Here is a 7723-nt window from a genome sequence, read left to right as displayed (position 1 = left end):
TATCTATTTAATAACAGTATACCTTTATATAATCCCCATGTGAAAGAAAAGATTTTTTTTTACCAACCATTTATATTTATATATCACTATTTTCCATTATACATAATTCCACCAATCAACTATCAGGTATGCTTATGTTCATTGTTATCCTTGTACCTCATACCTTCAAACAGAAATCTTATTCCTTCATTTTTTAACAAAATATTCTAAATAGTCGCTACATATGTATACCAATTTTTAATTATTCCCTTATTAAAATTATTTATCAACAACAAGATATCATTGTAATATGTTCTTAAGGTTATACATTATATCACCAATCCTCTATCAAGTATACATAAAATCGTTGTTATCCTTATCCTTTTTAAAGCAAAAAATTCTAAAGTATTCAATTCATAGATGTATCAGTTTTTCATTGTATCATTGTTAATCTATTTCACAGCACAATTGTGTTATCATTTAACTTCTTCAGTTAAATCATGAGTAAAACATTTTTCATTTCCAAGTTTTTCCCCCCAGCCACTGATAAAATAAGTCCCATATCTTATAAAATTGCTCGTCCTCTTGTTCTCTAATTTCAAATGTCAATTTACTCATCTCAGCACAGTCCATTATTTTTTGAATAACTTCTTCCTGTTTTGGTATTGTTTCATTTTTCCAGTTTTTTGCAAATACGATTCTGGCTGCTGTTAACACATTTACAATCAGATATTTTAAGTCTTTGTTATAGATTTCTGGTATGATTCCCAATAAAAAGACCTCTGGTTTAAAGTCTATTTGTTAGTGTGTCATTTTCTCCAACCACATGTGGATTTTAGTCCAGTATCTTTTAGCTTCAATGCAAGTCCACCACATGTGGTAATATGAGCCCGGTATCTGATGACATTCTGCCATTTCTCTAAATCAATCCCATACCTAAAGTTTTTTCCCCAAGCTATCATAGTTTCTTTAACTTGTTCTTCTTGTAATTTAACCTCCGTATAGTTTTTTAATTACTTTTTCATCAGTTAAAATTTTGTCTAACTCAGTCATTTTATTGTAAAAACCTTTGGATTTTCTATCTTCATTCTATCTAGATTGTATCTGTACATATGAATACCAATTCATTTCTATCCCTTCTTGTTTCAACTCTTGGATAGATTTGAGTTCACCCTCTGCATTCAATATTTCAACATATCTGTTTGTTCCTTTTTATGTATTATTGGATAGGAAAATGCTTCAATCGTTGATATCCAGACTGGAATTTTTTAGTAGTGTAATCTTTTAACCTTTTCCCAGTTTAATAACAAAGCCTCCCTTATATAATGTCTTCTAAAATAGCCATGTGCTTTAGTTCCCTTATATCATAAAAAAGCATGCCATCCCAACAGTAAGTCATGACCTTCTACATTCAATAATCTAGAATTTTTTAGTGTTATCCACTCCGTAATCCACATCAAGTTTGTTGCTTGGTAGTATAACTCCCAATCAGGTAAGCCCAATCCTCCTCTAATTCTAGCATCTTGTAACAATTTAAGTTTTATTCTAGCTTTTTTCCCTTGCCAAATAAACTTCAAAACTATTTTATTATTTAGGTCTTGAAAAAAATCCTTACCCAATCTGATTGGGATTGTCTGGAACAGGTATAAAATTCTAGGTAGAATGTTCATTTTAATTGTAGAAATTCTTCCCATCATTGATAGTTGTAAATTTTCCCATTTCATCAAATCAGTTGCAATTTGTTGTTTTAGTCTAGTATAGTTGTCCTCCTTGAGAGTACTGCATCTAGGTGATAGGTATATCCCCAAATAGTTAACCTTACTTGTAATTTGAATCTGCAAAGTTTCTGACAACTCTTCCTTTTGTGTTGCTGGCAAAATTCTTTGTCATAATCTTTGTTTTGTCTTTGTTTATTTTCAAGCCTGCTACTTTTCCATATTCCTCTATTCTTTCTAGCAATTTGGGTGCTGTTTCTAGTGGATTTTCAAGAATAAAAACTAAATCATCTGCAAACGCTTGTAGCTTCTATTCTTCTTTGTTAATTTTCATTCCTCTTATTTTTTCTTCTTCTCAGATCTTTCTATTTAAAACTTCTAATGTTAAGACAAAGAGTAATGGTGATAATGGGCAACCTTGTCTCATACCTCTGTTTATTTCAATAGGATTTGTTAATTCTCCATTTACCATTATCTTTGCTGTTTGTTTCTGGTATATCATTCGTATGGTTTGAATAAATTTCTTACCAAAGTTCATCTGCTCCAGTTGTAAAAACATAAATTGCCAATTCACATTGTCAAAGGCCTTCTGTGCATCAAGAAACATTAAAGCCATTTGTTTTTTGGGGTGGGCCTCATAGTATTCCAAAGTATTCAAAATCATTCTCATATTGTCTTTGATTTGTCTCTTAGGTAAAAAGCCATTTTGATCTGAGTGGATGAAGCTATTTAAATATTTTTTAAGTCTCTCTGCTAGTATAAATGCAAATAGCTTATAATCTGAATTTAATAAGGAAATTGGTCTATAGTTCTTAGTTTGTGTTAAATCGGTCTCCTCCTTGGGTAGCAATGCAATGTATGCTTCTGGCCATGACTTCGGTAGTCTATTCTCAGACATCACTTCATTCATGACTTGTAGGAGTGGGAGAATCAAGATTTCTTCAAATATTCTGTATAATTCCACAGGTAGTCCATTCGGGCCTGGGGCTTTTCCGCTATTTTGTTTTTTAAGTGCATCCGTTAGCTCCATCATTGTTTTACTTTCTAGCATTGTTCTAGTTTCATCTGATATCTGGGGGAGATTGGCATCCTGTAAGTACTTTTTGACTCCTCCCTCCTCCACCTTCTCTTGTTTGTAGAGCTTAGCATAGTAATCTTGTATAATTTTTTTCCCTCAGTATTTCCATACTGAATTTGTCCTTGTTCATCTCTTAATTGGAATATTTTCTTTGTTTCTCTCTCTTTTTTCAGCTTATATGCCAACCACCTGCCTGGTTTATTTCATTTTCAAAATAATTCTGTTTAGCACCTCTAATTTTTTGTGCCAGTTCTTCCTTTTCCAGTAGGTCCATTTTATGTTTAATTATATCCATTTTTATCTTGACATCTTTTTTTTTGTGGCGATCACTGTAATTCTCTTTCAAGTATTTTGTAATCATTATCGAAAGCTTTATGCATTTGTCTTTTCTTTAAGTTTCTCTTCCTTGTATAGTCTATTATCAGACCTCTAGTAACAGCCTTCATTGTAGCCCAAAGATTCTGCATTTCTTTTTTTATTGTTTTTTTTTAGTTCAAAAATGTTATTTCTTTTAAAACAAACATTTCATCATTCCTCAATCAGTAAAACATCGAAGTACAATTTTTTGTATGTCAAGATAGTTCTAGTTACTAGCCTAATGTATACCCCTCCCTCCCTCCACCCCCCAACCCCCCTTCTCCTTCCCCCCCCCCCGACTTCCCAGAATCCGTACATGGTATGGATTTTTAATAAACACAGTCTAAAATCTATTGAGAAAAAAGAAATAAAGAAATTAATGACATTCTACATTGACCTTAGCTTCTTCTTGCTGAACTAACTTTAAACAATTTAAATCATTTCTGATCTTAAGCATAGGCTAACTGGAATTTCTTGGTCCCGTATTTATTTTGTATATAATCAATCCATTTTTTCCAGTCTCGTTTATATCTCTCATTTGAGTGATCTTTAAGATATGCCGATATTTTAGCCATCTCGGCTAAATTTGTGACTTTCAATGTCCATTCTTGAGTTGTAGGCAAGTCTTCCTTCTTCCAGTATTGCGCCACCAACAGTCTTGCTGCCGTTATTAGGTGCAGAATCAAGTTAGTCTCTACCACTGTAAAGTCAGTACATATACCTAGTAAGAATAACTGAGGAATAAACTTTATCCTTCTTTTAAAGATATTTTGCATAATCCACCATATTTTTATCCAGAATGCCTTAACCTTTTGGCAGGTCCACCATATATGATAATATGTAGCATCGAGAGAACCACACCTCCAACATTTAGGCTGTACATTCGGATACATAGAAGCCAGCTTTTTAGGATCTAAATGCCATCTATAGAACATCTTATAAAAAATTTCCCTCAGATTTTGAGCTTGTGTGAATTTCACATTTGTTACCCATATTCTTTCCCATGTATCCAACATTATTGGTTCTTCAATATTTTGAGCCCACTTTATCATACAATCTTTAACTAATTCTGCATTGATGTATCTTCTTTCCTATTTTCTTTAAAGAAAAGGACTAGCTTTTTTCCATTTTTTGTACAGAGTCTTTTTCTTTCAATATGGTATTATTTAATGTCCATCTAAATCTTGCTCTTTGGCCTTTCCATTTAATTGAGATTGGGTTGTGGTCCGCCCAAGTGCTTACTCCAATCTCAATTTCTTGTACATTGCAGATCAATTCTGCTGAAGCCCATATCATATTTATTTTATAAAATGATGAATGTCTATTTGAATTAAAAGTGTGTTGTTCTTTTTTGGCATTTCTTTATCTCCATATATCTTTTAGATTTATTTCATCTACCATCCTAAAGAAAGATTTCGGCAGCAATTTTCTTTTTAGCTTTTTTGTTTTTTGTGTTTTATAGTCCATATTCTGGTTCACAATGCCATTAAATTCTCCCATCATACAAATATCAACATAGTTTAAGTCCAAAATTCTTTTATGTAATTTTTTATAAAATTTGTCTTGTTTTTCATTGGGGGCATAGATTCCAATTAGAAGTGTTTTTTTTTTTTTTGATATCCATAATTTCCACCATCAAAATTCTTCCCTCTTCATCTGCATAAATTAGTTTTGCTGGAATATTGTTTTTAATATAGAAGATCACTCCTCTTTTCTTGCAGTTTGCCAGTGTTGAAAACATTTTCCCAAGTTTTGGTTGAATTAGTAGATGTTCATATCCCTTTTGGATATGTACTTCTTGTAGGCAAATTATGTCAAGTTTTAACTTCTCTAATTTATGAAATGTTTTCTTTCTTTTAGTTGCTGAATTAAGTCCATTGATATTAATTGTAATCATTTTTCTTTCCTCCATATTTATACTTTATATACAGGATTTATAGCTCTAGTAGATCTGGGTTCTCATTTTTTTTCCTTGAAAATACGTTTATTTCCATTTCATTCCATACAATCACATGTATACTGTGCATAACCGGGGCATATAACATTGAATAATAAACACAGCCCTCGCTTTTATAGACAATACCCCCCAAAATACAAACCCAATATACCACCTTGACCCACCATACACCCTCTTTCACCCCCCTCCAACTTTCATTCTTCCTTCCAACATACCCCTCTACTTCCTACTTCCCCTCCCCCTCTATCACTCCTCTCTCCCAATACATTCCCTCCCTTCCTTCTCCTCTTGCCTCCAATCCTCTCTCCCACCCTCTCCACCCCTCCTTCTTCTTTTGCTCTACTCCTCCCTTCGGTGTACCTCTATTGTCTACCAATATGTTCAGCTTGTCCTATTTTTACCCTAACATTAAAGAGCCACAGTATACAAGTGCAATCATGTGCTTTAAGATCTAACACATATTATATTTCCCCCCTCCCCCCTCCCCCTAAAACCCCACCTCCCTTCCCTCCCCCCGACCTCCCAGAGCCCGTACACGGTATAACTTTTTAGCAAACACAGTCTAAAATGTCTTAAAACAAGGCAGAAAAAAAAGGTCGATAAGATCTCTACGTTGAACTCAGCTTCTTACTGTTACCCAAACTTTAAACAGTTTAAGTTATTGCTAATCTTAAGCATAGGCTATCTGGAGTTTCTTAGTCCCATATTTGTTTTGTGTATAATCAATCCATTTTTTCCAGTCTCGTTTATATCTCTCGTTTGAATGTTCTTTAAGATATGCTGAAATTTTTGCCATTTCGGCTAAGTTTATAACTTTCAAAGTCCATTCTTGAGTTGTAGGCACGTCTTTCTTCTTCCAGTATTGCGCCAACAACAGTCTTGCTGCCGTTATTAAGTACAGAACCAAGTTAATCTCTACCACTGTAAAGTCAGTACATATACCTAGTAAAAACAACTGAGGGGTGAATTTTATCCTTCTTTTGAAGATATTTTGCAGGATCCACCATATTTTTATCCAAAATGCCTTAACCTTACGACATGTCCACCATATATGAAAATATGTAGCGTCAAGAGAACCACATCTCCAGCATTTAGGCTGTACATTTGGATACATAGAAGCAAGCTTTTTGGGATCTAAATGCCATCTATAAAACATCTTATAAAAATTTTCTCTCAGATTTTGTGCTTGTGTAAATTTCACATTTCTTACCCATATTCTTTCCCATGTGTCCAGCATTATTGGTTCCTCAATATTCTGAGCCCATTTTATCATACAGTCTTTAATCAGTTCCGTTTCAGAATCCATCTGTATTAGTACATTATATATCCTCTTTATATGCATTAAGCTTTGATCTCTTATTTGTTTAAACAAATTATCCTCAGCTTTTACAAAGCCAGTTTTTTTATCTATTTTCTACCTAGCCTGTAATTGGCCATACTGAAACCACGTTTGAACTACCTTCTCCTCTTTAAGTACCTCTAAAGATTTTAATTGTAACACCCCCCTTTCTGAAGTAAGAAGTTGTCTGTAAGTGGTTCTATCGTGTTTTTGTTCTATATTCATATTTTGAATTGCATGTCTAGGAATTGCCCACATGGGCAACTTATCGTTTAGTTTGTGTTGATATTTTTTCCAGACCCGCAATAAAGCATTTCTTAAAATATGATTTTTAAAATTCTTATCCAATTTTTTGTTAAATAACAAATAAGCATGCCAACCATATACCAACTCATGTCCCTCGATATTCAATATTCTATCATTGGTTAAATGGGTCCAGTCACTAATTGCAGATAATGCCACTGCATCATAATATAATTTTATGTTAGGTAATTTCAATCCTCCTCTTTCACGTACATCTTGCATTATTTTCATCTTTACCCTCGACTTCTTTCCTGACCATACAAATTTGTTGATACCCTTCTGCCATTCTAAAAGATTCACATCTCTTTTAAGTATTGGTAACATTTGAAAAAGAAATAAAATTTTTGGTAAGATGTTCATTTTCACTGCCGCTATCCTACCCAGCAAAGATAAATGCAATTTCTCCCACCTTTTCATCTCCGTCTGTATACTATGCCAAAGTGGTTCATAATTATGCTTATATAATTTCCCATTTGAAGTTAAAATATTAACTCCAAGATATTTGACTTTTTTAACTACCTCACATCCTAACATCACTCCTAATTCTTCCTTTTGTTTAGTATTCATATTTATAGCTAATATTTTAGTTTTTCCTAAATTTATTTTAAAGCCAGAGATTTGACCATATTGATTAATCGTGTTCATTAAGACCGTACTGGATTCCTGCGGTTGTTCCAATATTATGACCAAATCATCCGCAAAGGCGTGGACTCTATATTCTTGCTGTCTAATCTTGATCCCTTTTAGACCATCCAAGCCCCGTATCTTATTCAACAATACTTCCAAAGTTATAATGAACAATAGTGGGGACAAAGGACAGCCCTGTCTTGTACCTTTTTCGATTTGAAAGGAGTCTGTTAAACTTCCATTGACTATGATTTGGGCTGTTTGCTGCTGATATATTGCACCAATTGACCGTAAAAAGCCATCTCCTATCTGCATTTTTTGCAATATCTTCAACAGGAATTGCCAATTAACTCGATCAAAGGCCTTCT

The sequence above is a fragment of the Thamnophis elegans genome, chromosome 12, assembly GCF_009769535.1.
Source record: "Thamnophis elegans isolate rThaEle1 chromosome 12, rThaEle1.pri, whole genome shotgun sequence".
Taxonomy (NCBI): domain Eukaryota; kingdom Metazoa; phylum Chordata; class Lepidosauria; order Squamata; family Colubridae; genus Thamnophis; species Thamnophis elegans.
Note: the sequence above shows the minus strand (reverse complement) of the source record.